Source organism: Mixophyes fleayi, chromosome 6 (assembly GCF_038048845.1).
Source record: "Mixophyes fleayi isolate aMixFle1 chromosome 6, aMixFle1.hap1, whole genome shotgun sequence".
Classification (NCBI taxonomy): Eukaryota; Metazoa; Chordata; class Amphibia; order Anura; family Limnodynastidae; genus Mixophyes; species Mixophyes fleayi.
In genome coordinates, this window is record NC_134407.1 from 212747945 (window position 1) to 212761800 (window position 13856).

A 13856-nucleotide genomic window follows, 5' to 3' on the forward strand; every position below is an offset into this window, starting at 1 on the left:
TTAAACTTTATATACATTGTGAGTGTGCATTTTTTATATGCTGAATAAATTATTTGTATATGAATACTACACTATATGGCTCTTTCCTCTTATAATACATCAGCTGAGTGGAGTTTGTGAGCTGTGACCGGTGATCCAGATATGTTATATCCATGCAAGCTATCTATACATCTGTTCCTGACCTACTAGGCTGATTGGAGGCCACGTTCAGGCATTCCTGATACAGATAAGCTGTTTATTTATACCTGTTGAGGTACGCTGCCACCTATTACTTTTTATTATATTTCACGGGTGCCTTTGACATTCTTTCTTTTGCTTTTCTCTCGTTTTCGGTATATGGTTGGAATCTATTGGAAACTTGACGATATTGATCTTATCAGCTAGACATATATTTAAATCTGCATTTCCGTTATACTACAGTACTTAGTGACTGTCTGGGTGATTTAAACCAGCTAACACTGCGCTATTTGGCACCAGTATTACTTCTACCTTTGTATATATTGATGATATATATATATATATATATATATATATATGTGTGTGTATATGTATATATCTATAATATAAATGTCTAGTGGCGTGTGTTAGTCTGTCTGTGTGTGTAAAAAATAAAACCAAGCTGCAGCGCCACCTGCTGGGCGGAGTTATACACTGACCTACTAAATTCTTAGTATGTGTGGAAAAAAATTCAGAAAGGGCTGAAATTTGGTATACTAAGATGTTTTTAATTTGTTAATTTAATTTGTTAATTGTTAAAAGTTTTTATAAAGATTTAAAAAAATATATATATATTTCTTGAAGGAGAAGTGACAGTTGGGAGTGGTTGGTGGTTGCCGGGGGTGACAGTGGGGAGTGGTTGGTGGTTGCCGGGGTGACAGTGGGTAGTGGTTTGTGGTTGCCGGGGTGACAGTGGGGAGTGGTTGGTGGTTGCTGGGGGTGACAGTGGGGAGTGGTTGGTGGTTGCCGGGAGTGACAGTGGGGAGTGGTTGGTGGTTGAGGCCTGGGCTATGGCCCAAATGCATGACAAGAACCTTTTTAACACCTTAAGTAGCTTGATTTGACTAGAATGCATGAGTATCATGCACGGGTTAACTTGTGTGTGTGTGTGTGTGTGTTTATGTTTTATTTTTGCTTTGTTCCAAATTCAACTACCGTATTTGCCGGCGTATAAGACAACTTTTTTTACCTGAAAACCATGCCTCCAATTGGGGGGGTCGTCTTATACGCCGGGTGCCAAACTCAGGGGTCTCAGGGGTGCCGCGGGACAGCGGGACAGCCATAAAAAAAAAACCAGAAACACTTACCAATCCGCTCGGCGCCGGGACCCAGCATCCTCCTCTCTCACGCAGCTGTTATATCAGCGACAGCTGCTGCGTGAGAGAGGAGGATGCTGGGTCCCGGCGCCGTGCGGATTGGTAAGTGTTTCTGGTTTTTTTTTTATGGCTGGGGCGCGGCAGAGGGGGCAAAGTGAGAGAGGGAGAGAGGGACAGATGAGAGTGACAGGAGGGGGACAGAGGAGAGTGACAGCAGAAGAAGGTAAGTGTTATTAGTATGTGTTATGTTATGTTTGTTTTATGTTATGTCATGTCAATGCAGAGTGTGTGATCAGCATATATGAGTGTGTGTGTGTGTGTGTGGGGGCCAGTGACTTCATGCAGTGTGTGTGGGGGCCAGTGACTTCATGCAGTGTGTGTGGGGGCCAGTGACTTCATGCAGTGTGTGTGGGGGCCAGTGACTTCATGCAGTGTGTGTGTGGGGGCCAGTGACTTAATGCAGTGTGTGTGGGGGCCAGTGACTTCATGCAGTGTGTGTGTGGGGGCCAGTGACTTCATGCAGTGTGTGTGGGGGCCAGTGACTTCATGCAGTGTGTGTGGGGGCCAGTGACTTCATGCAGTGTGTGTGTGGGGGCCAGTGACTTCATGCAGTGTGTGTGGGGGCCAGTGACTTCATGCAGTGTGTGTGTGGGGGCCAGTGACTTCATGCAGTGTGTGTGGGGGCCAGTGACTTCATGCAGTGTGTGTGTGGGGGCCAGTGACTTCATGCAGTGTGTGTGGGGGCCAGTGACTTCATGCAGTGTGTGTGGGGGCCAGTGACTTCATGCAGTGTGTGTGGGGGCCAGTGACTTCATGCAGTGTGTGTGTGGGGGCCAGTGACTTCATGCAGTGTGTGTGGGGGCCAGTGACTTCATGCAGTGTGTGTGTGAGGGCCAGTGACTTCATGCAGTGTGTGTGGGGGCCAGTGACTTCATGCAGTGTGTGTGGGGGCCAGTGACTTCATGCAGTGTGTGTGGGGGCCAGTGACTTCATGCAGTGTGTGTGGGGGCCAGTGATTTAATACAGTGTGTGTGTGGAAGGTGTGCGGAAGAGGGGGTAGTCTTATACGGCGAGTATATAACAAACTCTATAATTTTGAGTGGAAATGTTGGGGGTCGTCTTATACGCCGGCAAATACGGTATTTGGAAAACCCCTTAAAAATCCTGCGTTTGCCCCTGATTACACACTGTCACACATACATAGGTCACAAAGATAATACACACTGATCACTATACACAGGACACAATGATAGTACACACTGATCATTATACACAGGACACAATGATATTACACACTGATCACTATACACAGGTCACAAGGATAATACACACTGATCACTATACACAGGGCACAATGATATTACACACTGATCACTATACACAGGACACAATGATATTACACACTGATCACTATACACAGGACACAATGATATTACACACTGATCACTATACACAGGTCACAAGGATAATACACACTGATCACTATACACAGGGCACAATGATATTACACACTGATCACTACACACAAGTCACAATGATATTACACACTGATCACTACACACAGGTCACAAGGATAATACACACTGATCACTATACACAGGTCACAATGATATTACACACTGATCACTATACACAGGACACAATGATATTACACACTGATCACTATACACAGGTCACAAGGATAATACACACTGATCACTATACACAGGGCACAATGATATTACACACTGATCACTACACACAAGTCACAATGATATTACACACTGATCACTACACACAGGTCACAAGGATAATACACACTGATCACTATACACAGGACACAATGATAGTACACACTGATCATTATACACAGGACACAATGATATTACACACTGATCATTATACACAGGACACAATGATATTACACACTGATCATTATACACAGGACACAATGATATTACACACTGATCATTATACACAGGACACAATGATATTACACACTGATCACTACACACAGGTCACAATGATATTACACACTGGTCACTATACACAGGACACAATGATATTACACACTGATCACTACACACTGGACACAATGATATTACACACTGATCACTATACACAGGACACAATGATATTGCACACTGATCACTATACACAGGTCACAATGATATTACACACTGATCATTATACACAGGTTACAATGATATTACACACTGATCATTATACACAGGTTACAATGATATTACACACTGATCACTATACACAGGTCACAATGATATTACACACTGATCACTATACACAGGTCACAATGATATTACACACTGATCATTATACACAGGTTACAATGATAGTACACACTGATCACTATACACAGGTCACAATCAGGATTGTCAAATATGAAATGAAAAACAGCCCAAACCAATCCTAAAAATCCCCCAAAAAGTCCAACTTACAGGGGACAGGAGTGTTGTAGTGAAAACTAAAGTAAAATACACACATTTTCTTATTAAACATAATTACACCACAGCATCGCCCCCGGCCAATAAAACAGGCTAGATCCACGACATACATGGACTCAGTAATACCACAGCCCCATGATATGACAGTATAAGATAGGGCTCTGAGAAGCAGCATCTGACATGAGCAGATTACTGAATGGGAGGGGGGTGTTATATAGAGAGAGGTCATTCTGGGTTACCTGCTATAAGTGCCGTCATCGTACAGACACACCGCATATGTCAGCAGATTGTTGCAGATCCGCATCCAACACCACTATGAGCAAGGTACAAGGAGGCAAGGAACGTCTTCCTGGGGACTGACAACACAGCAGCCAATCGAAATCCGCCTTAATATACGTCCCAGCCCATCTCTTCTCACAGAACTTTCAGCTTGTTATAAGCAGAATTGGAAACTCTGCTCCTGATTGTTGTCCTGTGCCGAGAGTGATCTAACTCCACCCCACTCATTTTAAGATAACAGCACTTGTCCCTGCCCACTTGCTGTACATCACCACAGCTACTCAGTTTGTTAACCCTCAGTAATCTAAAATGGTTATGTACTCTAATTATAGTCACTATGTGCTGCCCCATCACCTATATCTCATATATACAGATATATTCCTCTCATATCATACACTCCTCCTGTACTCCTAATAATGTCTTATTATAGTCACTATGTGCTGCCCCTACACCTATATCTCATATATACAGATATATTCCTCTCATATCATACACTCCTCCTGTACCCTAATAATGTCTTATTATAGTCACTATGTGCTGCCCCTACACATATATCTTATATATACAGATATATTCCTATCATATCATACACTCCCCCTGTACCCCTAATAATGTCTTATTGTGGTCACTATGTGCTGCCCCTACACCTATACCTTGTTGGAGTATCGGGGTTAACCAATACTTCTAACAATCACCTTCAATGTCAGTCAGATCTTCTTTGATTTGCAGTCGACTGGTGAACAGAAAAACACCCAACACATGTATGATATGATGCTGAGCAGCTTTGATTCTGTTCCACTCTGAGACCACTTCAGTTTCTTTATTTATATATAAAGTTTAGGGGTATAGATACTTAACAATCAGTTATAATACAGTATATTATGAAAGTAAGTCAATCAAAAATTATATATATTGCCATTTTCCTTTAAAGTTCAAACAATTTTTTCTTCTTTCTGTGTTATCTCTTTACAGGTTTTCTGCCAATATTCTTGTGCTGCCCCCACCTTTGAGTCCTTGGGTTTTATCTGTAAAGAACGCTTCGCTCTGCTGCGTGTCCTTGGTCTGTTTCTGTTCTTGGCAACATCCTGTTATGTAGTTCCACAGCCTTGAATAATTCTTACAATATATGCTGACATTTCTATTTTAAGGTTATAGCATAAAATATTAGTTTCTAAAGCTTAATACATGATAGATATTAAATCATTAATCATACAAATTTACCCTTACAGCCTCATATATACAGATATATTCCTCTCATATCATACACTCCCCCTGTACTACTAATAATGTCTTATTATAGTCACTATGTGCTGCCCCTACATCTATATCTCATATATACAGATATATTCCTCTCATATCATACACTCCTCCTGTACCCCTAATAATGTCTCATTATAGCCACTATGTGCTGCCCCTACACCTATATCTCATATATACAGATATATTCCTCTCATATCAGACACTCCCCCTGTACTACTAATGTCTTATTATAGTCACTATGTGCTGCCCCTACACCTATATCTCATATATACAGATATATTCCTCATATCATACACTCCCCCTGTACTACTAATAATGTCTTATTATAGTCACTATGTGCTGCCCCTACACCTATATCTCATATATACAGATATATTCCTCTCATATCATACACTCCTCCTGTACTCCTAATAATGTCTTATTATAGTCACTATGTGCTGCCCCTACACCTATATCTCATATATACAGATATATTCCTCTCATATCATACACTCCCCCTGTACAACTAATAATGTCTTATTATAGTCACTATGTGCTGCCCCTACACCTATATCTCATATATACAGATATATTCCTCTCATATCCTACACTCCCCCTGTACTACTAATAATGTCTTATTATAGTCACTATGTGCTGCCCCTACACCTATATCTCATATATACAGATATATTCCTCATATCATACACTCCTCCTGTACTACTAATAATGTCTTATTATAGTCACTATGTGCTGCCCCTACACCTATATCTCATATATACAGATATATACCTCTCATATCATACACTCCTCCTGTACTCCTAATAATGTCTTATTATAGTCACTATGTGCTGCCCCTACATCTATATCTCATATATACAGATATATTCCTCTCATATCCTACACTCCCCCTGTACTACTAATAATGTCTTATTATAGTCACTATGTGCTGCCCCTACACCTATATCTCATATATACAGATATATTCCTCTCATATCATACACTCCTCCTGTACCCCTAATAATGTCTTATTATAGTCACTATGTGCTGCCCCTACATCTATATCTCATATATACAGATATATTCCTCTCATATCCTACACTCCCCCTGTACTACTAATAATGTCTTATTATAGTCACTATGTGCTGCCCCTACACCTATATCTCATATATACAGATATATTCCTCTCATATCATACACTCCTCCTGTACCCCTAATAATGTCTTATTATAGTCACTATGTGCTGCCCCTACACCTATCTCATATATACAGATATATTCCTCTCATATCATACACTCCTCCTGTACCCCTAATAATGTCTTATTATAGTCACTATGTGCTGCCCCTACACCTATATCTCATATATACAGATATATTCCTCATATCATACACTCCCCCTGTACCCTAATAATATCTTATTGTGGTCACTATGTGCTGCCCCTACATCTATATCTCATATATACAGATATATTCCTCTCATATCATACACTCCTCCTGTACCCCTAATAATGTCTTATTATAGTCACTATGTGCTGCCCCTACACCTATATCTCATATATACAGATATATTCCTCATATCATACACTCCTCCTGTACTCCTAATAATGTCTTATTATAGTCACTATGTGCTGCCCCTACACCTATATCTCATATATACAGATATATTCCTCTCATTATCATCTTATACCATTTATTTATATAGCGCCACTAATTCCGCAGCGCTGAGAACTCACTCTTCAGTCCCTGCCCCATTGGGGCTTAGTCTAAATTCCCTAACACACACAAACACACACTCACAGACACAGACTAGGATCAATTCGTTAGCAGCCAATTAACCTACCAGTATGTTTTTGGAGTGTGGGAGGAAACCGGAGCACCCGGAGGAAACCCACGCAAACACAGGGAGAACATACAAACTCCTCACAGATACGGCCATGGTCAGGAATTTAACTCATGCTGTAAGGCAGAAGTGCTAACCACTACGCCACCGTGCTGCCCCATATCATACACTGCTGTCTCATATCATACACTCCCTGTGTGTCTCATGTGTCCCCCGTATATTAACAATGTCTTATTATATTAATTGTGTGCTGCTTCCTACACTTTGCATCTATACAGATATATACTCAGCAGCCACTTTATTAGTTACACCATTCTAGTACTGGGTAAGACCTCCTTTGCCCCCAGAACAGTCTGCATTTTGTCTGGCTTGGATTCAACAAGGTGCTGAAAACAGTCCTTGGAGTTTCTGGTCCATGTTGACATGATAGCATTATAAAGTTGATGGAGATTTGTCACATACACAATTATGCTGCAAATGTCCCATTCCACCACATCCCGAAGGTGCTGATTGAGATCTGGTGACTATGGAGGCCAATGAAGTACAGTGATCTCACAGTGATCTCATGGTCATGATCGTGGAACCAGCTGGAGATGACGTGTGCTTTTTGTCATGGCTGCATTCAGCAGGATAACGTGCCCTTAGCACATAGGTAGACTGTGGCCAGCAACAATACTCAGGTAGGCTTTTGCATTTAAACAATGTTCATTTGGTATTCAGGGCCCTAATGTCTGCCAAGAAAACAGTCCCATTACACCACCACCATCAGCCTGCACCATTGACACAAGGCAAGCGATGGTCTGCGGCAGTTACCACTACTGAGTGGAGCAGGTAAGCGATGATCAGCAGCAGCGCACTTGGAGGTATGGAGAGCGATGGTCTGCGGCAGTTACCACTACTGAGTGGAGCAGGTAAGTGATGATCTGCAGCAGCACACTTGGAGGTATGGAGAGCGATGGTCTGCGGCAGTTACCACTACTGAGTGGAGCAGGTAAGTGATGATCTGCAGCAGCACACTTGGAGGTATGGAGAGCGATGGTCTGCGGCAGTTACCACTACTGAGTGGAGCAGGTAAGTGATGATCTGCAGCAGCACACTTGGAGATAAGGAGAGCGATGGTCTGCGGCAGTTACCACTACTGAGTGGAACATGTAAGCGATGATCAGCAGCAGCACACAGAGAGGTAGAGGGCGATGATCCACGGCAGTTACCATTAACGAGTGGAGCAGGTAAGCGATGATCTATGTCGGTGCACCGAGAGGTAGAGGGCGATGATCCATGGCAGTTACCACTACTGAGTGGAGCAGGTAAGTGATGATCTGCAGCAGCACACTTGGAGGTACGGAGAGTGATGATCCATGGCAGTTACCACTACTGAGTGGAGCAGGTAAGCGGAGATCAGCGTCAGTACACAGAGAGGTAGAGGGCGCACACATGGAGAAGTGAGCTGCTTCCTGGCCATGAGACAGACGCGAAGAACCAGCATTGAGAAATGAGGGGAGGAGCCTTATAAAGGAGGGCAGCCAATGGAAGCACCGGGCAGGTAGAACAGGTGAACTGGTCTGCGCAGGACCGTCGTCAGCGTGTCAGCCGGAGTGGGGAATGGAGGAGCAGGAGGCAGGTAGGCGCAAAGGTCCCTGAGTGGCGGCCGCGGGAGACCGGCGTATGACAGCTGCCTAGGTGTAATCCTTGACTCGCAACTATCCTTTGTTCTCCACATCAACTCTATATTTACATCATGCTGCCAACATCTAAAAAACATTTCCATTATATGCACATATCTCACACAAGATTCCACAAAAACATTAATTCCTGAGCTTATTATCTCCAGCATCGACTATTGTAATTCCCTCCTTACTGCTCTTCCCAAAATCAGACTCGAGCCCCTACAATCTATTTTACATGCAGCGGCTAGACTGATTTTCCTTCCAAATCGTTTTACATCTGCTGTGTCACTCTGTCAGTCTCTACATTGGTTGCCTGTTTTTCAACGAATCCAATATAAAATTCTTCTACTAACATACAAGGCCGTCAACAAAATTGCACCGACATACATCTCCTCACTTGTCTCAAAATATCCCCCAACTCAACACCTCCATTCTGCACAAGATCTACATCTCTCTTCCACTCTCATCACATCCTCCCATTCCCGGTTTCAGGACTTTTTTCGGGCTGCACCCACATTATGGACTACGCTCTCTCGCACAGTAAGACATTCCTCTAGTCTGCAAACCTTCAAGCGTTCTCTGAAAACCCACCTCTTCAGACAAGCTTATAATATTCCTTTAGCACCCTCTTAATCTCCCTAGTTTACCCTGTTACCACCCTCTACACAGCTAACACAAGGCAACAACCTTCTGACCAACATAGTTGTGTGACTGAGCACACAGCCCACTAAATACTTTGTAACCTTTGCATTCTAGCTGGACAAATGTTCAATATGATGTAGCACGTGCCCTCTTACCTCTACGTATGTATGTATTACCCAGTATTGTTTCTTTACTGTTTGTTCCCAATTGTAAAGCGCTACGGAATCTGCTGGCGCTATATAAAAAAATGATGATCATGATAATGATGAATCATCAGATTTTACAAAGACCAAACTGCTCAGAAACCAGTTTTCCAAAACGCCACATAACACATTGTCATCCCAATTCTTTTTTTTTTTTTTATTCTTTATTTATTAGAAAGAGGGTGTACATAGATACAAAAGACTGATTAGAGCAGTATAAATATGCATAAGGTTACATAAAATACATTGAAAATATGTAAAAAAAAATAAAAATATGCAGGATCTATATAAACCCCTCAATGTTTCCTTTTTTTTTTTTTTTACATCCAAATACACACTACATGACACAGAGAAAGAAACAGAAAAAAGGGCAGAAAGAAGGAAAGAGTAAGGGCAAGACATGAAGAAAGGGATGTAATGAAGAGGAAGAGGGGGGGAGTATGAGAAACTCTTTTGGTCATTCTCTGATAATCCCTTGGGGAGTATGTATATCTGTCAAACCACATATATAATCAGTTGAGAGATGCACCTGCCCCTAAGTCCGAGGCAAAATATAAATAGAAAATAGAAAAGGAGGGTGAATATATCCCTTTTTTTTTTTTTTTTTTATTTGATTGTATTACGTCACATAGGGATTAATAGTTATTGTTATATATGTAACATTGAATCAATTAGAGCGGGTGTGCAAAAAGAGTCTTAAATTCTTCTATTTCTTTGAACTCCAACCAGCTAAACCAAGTGGCCGAGAAATCTAAGTATTTATCATTTACGGAAAAAATAATATCATCCATAGACATGTAATACTCCACTCTGGCAATCCATTCCTTAACCGAAGGAGAGGACCGGGATCTCCAGTGTGTAGGTATAACGGCTCTGGCTGCATTGTTTAAATGTTTTAAAAGTGATTTCTTGTATTTAGATGAAGGAATATTAGTAAGAGACAGGAGCCAAAACCCCGGATCATCAGGGACCTCATGACCAACAATGGTCTTTGAGAGCCTAATAACTTCGTCCCAAAAGGGTGTGAGTTAACTGAAATATATAATTCATTAGGATTTTGTAAATCCCTGATATGTTATGAGTGGGTGTATTCTTAGATAAATACAAAGCCTCAAAAGGAGAAGGTTCCCCACCCAGAAATCCATAACCTCCATAGTGCATCACCTGGAAGTATCTCCAATACTCGGTGGAGAGTAGGGAATATGTAGATTGGAGTTCTTGGAAGGAACAGAGTTTCCCATCAACCACCAGTTGGCCGAGACTGACAATCCCAGCTTTAGACCATCTTTCGAATTAATTTCTGGACAAGCCAGGAGGAAAATCTGGATTAGACATGAAGGAAGTCAAAGGGGAGGGAATGGCCGACACACTACTCCAAGTGCGGAGTTTATTCCACATCGTCAAGGTGGGCCCGATCGTAGGGTGATTTATCTTAGGGATCTTAGACAACCAGGGCAGAGCACTCAACAGTTTGTCACTAGAATCACCTTCCAACTCCACCTATTGCTTATCATCCCCCCCTCTAGTCCACTCCAAAACCCTATTCAAATATACTGCCTGAAGATAACTTTGTAACATTGGCAACTGGACTCCTCCTTGATGCCTCCGTCTATATAGAACAGAATGTTTGAATCTGGGCTTCCTACCCCCCCAAACAAATCTACTAATTTGTTTTTGGAGATTATCAATAAATACCATGTGAATCTGAATTGGTAGTGCTTGCATAATATATAGCACCTTGGGTAATATGTTCATTTTTATGATACTTATTCTGTCAAACCAGGAAAACTTAGGAAGGGACCATGATCCCAATTCTCTTTTAATTTTAAATAACAAAGGAGAGTAATAATTCAGACGAAAAGTTGGTCATTATTTTGTGCAATGGAAACCCCTAAATAGCGTATATGTGATGTTTGCCATTTTAATGGGAAAGTCACCTTGAGACCTGCAATCATTTGTTCTGGAGCAGAGATGTTGAGTGCATTTGATTTAAAATAGTTTATTTTAAAGTTAGAAAGGTGACCAAACCTTAAAAATTCAGACATCAAGTTAGGAAGAGATATAACAAGTTTGGTGACTATCGTCAGCAAATAGAGCTAAACGATATTCCTTTTTTCCTATCTGCAGGCCCGAGATATCTGGGTTACATCTAATAGAGCTCGCCAGAGCCTCCATGCATATAACAAAAATTAAAGGTGATAATGGACAACCCTGGCGAGTTCCATTAGAGATAGAGAAAGAATCGGATAAAATACAGTTTATTCTGACTTTGGCTGAGGGAGAACTATATAGAGCTAAGATTCTATTTAAACAAGAGGGCCCAATTCCCATATGTTTAAGAATCCCTCTCATGAAACACCAATCCACCCTGTCAAATGCTTGTTCAGCATCAGTAGACAGGAGGACCGTGGGAGTCGAGGCGATGGGGACTGAGTGTATAAGATCAATTATTTTGGTTGTATTATATCTTGCCTCTCTTCCAGGGATAAATCCAACCTGATCATTAGAAATCAGATTAGGAAGGAGAGTTTTTAGCCGATTAATTTGGCAAACAGTTTGACATCTATATTTAATAAAGAAATCGGGCAGTAACTAGGGCACAATGCAGGATCTTTCCCCTCCTTAGGGATGACCGTGATATGAGGTTTCTAAAGACTGGGGCGAAAAGTAATTTACATTAGGTACGTCATTAAAAGCGTTTAGAAGAATGGGGCCAAGTTTTTCCATAAAAGCTTTATAATATAAAATCGAAAAGCCATCTGGGCCAGGACTTTTCCCTGATGGGAACGATTTGATGGCCTCGTAGAGTTCCGCGAGTGTGAAGGGAGAGTCACGCAGATCGCTGGTTTCTTGTGAGATCCTGGGGAAAAATCCCTTAAATATTTATTTATCTGTTCCACCCTGGAGTCCTCGGCATCAACTGGAAATTAGGTCCGAATGTTATCTAATTGGGAATAATAATCCCGAAAAGCACCCGCTATATTTTTGTCTGTGTGCTTCAGGACTACCTTGGTATCTTGGATCTAATGAATGTAAGTGAGACATCTTTGGGAACGTAATGCTCTTGCCAAGAGACGTCCCGGTTTATCACCCCATTGATAATATTTATTTCTCCAGGCAAATTTCATTTGATCGTTCAGCAGTTTATTTAAAGTAGATTGTTTATTTTGTAACTCAGCAAAAGTCTCAGGGGAGAGAGAATGTTTGTGGCCAGTTTCTAATTTTTTAATGTCTAAAAGGAAAGCGTCTCGCCGTTATCATTTATAGAAATATATTCATCAAGGACAGATTCTAATTGGGATCTACAGTAATGATCTTGTAAGAGTAACTCGTTAAACTTCCACATCCTTTGTCTGGGAGGGGGGACAGCCATATTGTTGGTCATGTAGACCGGAGCATGAGTCCATCATTTGCGCTATCCAAGGGTCATCTACCAGATCAAGATAAGAGGACACCCATTCTTCCGCAAAGTGTATCTGAGATGGAGTTTCAAAGGACTGAGGAGGGGGGAGGAGGAAAAGGTGGGGAAGGAAGGACAAAGATAGAGACAAAAGAGACATAAAACAAATAGAAATCATTACAATTAAGTACAAAGGGTCTGTAATGATCAAAATTGGAGACAACCGTCACAAATACCAGAGGAGAAGGATACCAAACCCCCTGGACGATTTCTACAGGACGGAATTAAATGGGGTGGGGGGGGGGGGGTTGACGGGGTAGCACCAACCAGGTTTAATGCGCAAAAAAGAGCAGAGAAGAGAATAAAGCTTAACAATTTCTGCGTATAGAACACATATGGAGCAACTGTATATTTAAAAGCTAAAATATACCAAATGCATAAGATATGCAAATATGAAAATATGAAAAAGGGGGAAACATTTTTACTAATACTCTATGACCTAGATCGATAGCAATTACAAAAAATGTTAACCTAACAAATATAGATGTATTTTAAACAAGGTAATTACATACTGACAAGTGAGTACTTAACATATAACAGGGAGGAGGAAACCTCCAGGCCTAGGCCTAAAGTCGCCTTTATAATGGTCTAAAAAGATACATGTGACCTATAAACGATAGACATGAAAACTGGGCTATCACAAGTGGAGCTACATAAGGTGATGGTACAGATATAAACTTTAGAATATGATATCTTCACCAAAATCCTTTAGCTCAAGTCCCATCTTGATCCTCAGGGGTTTCGGATGGACGAGATCTCCTTCTATTTCTCAAAA

The 13856-nt window shown here is 41.3% G+C and overlaps 1 protein-coding gene across 1 annotated transcript in view; it reads right to left on the bottom strand.

The window, feature by feature from the left end:
• Positions 1–4405, bottom strand: part of LOC142095472 (uncharacterized) — a 148175-nt gene extending 143770 nt beyond the window's left edge. The window contains exon 1 of the mRNA XM_075178416.1: positions 3994–4405. The gene's annotated coding sequence lies outside the window, so the exon portion shown is untranslated. The remainder of the gene's footprint in view (positions 1–3993) is intronic.
• Between the last annotated feature and the right edge of the window lie 9451 nt (positions 4406–13856).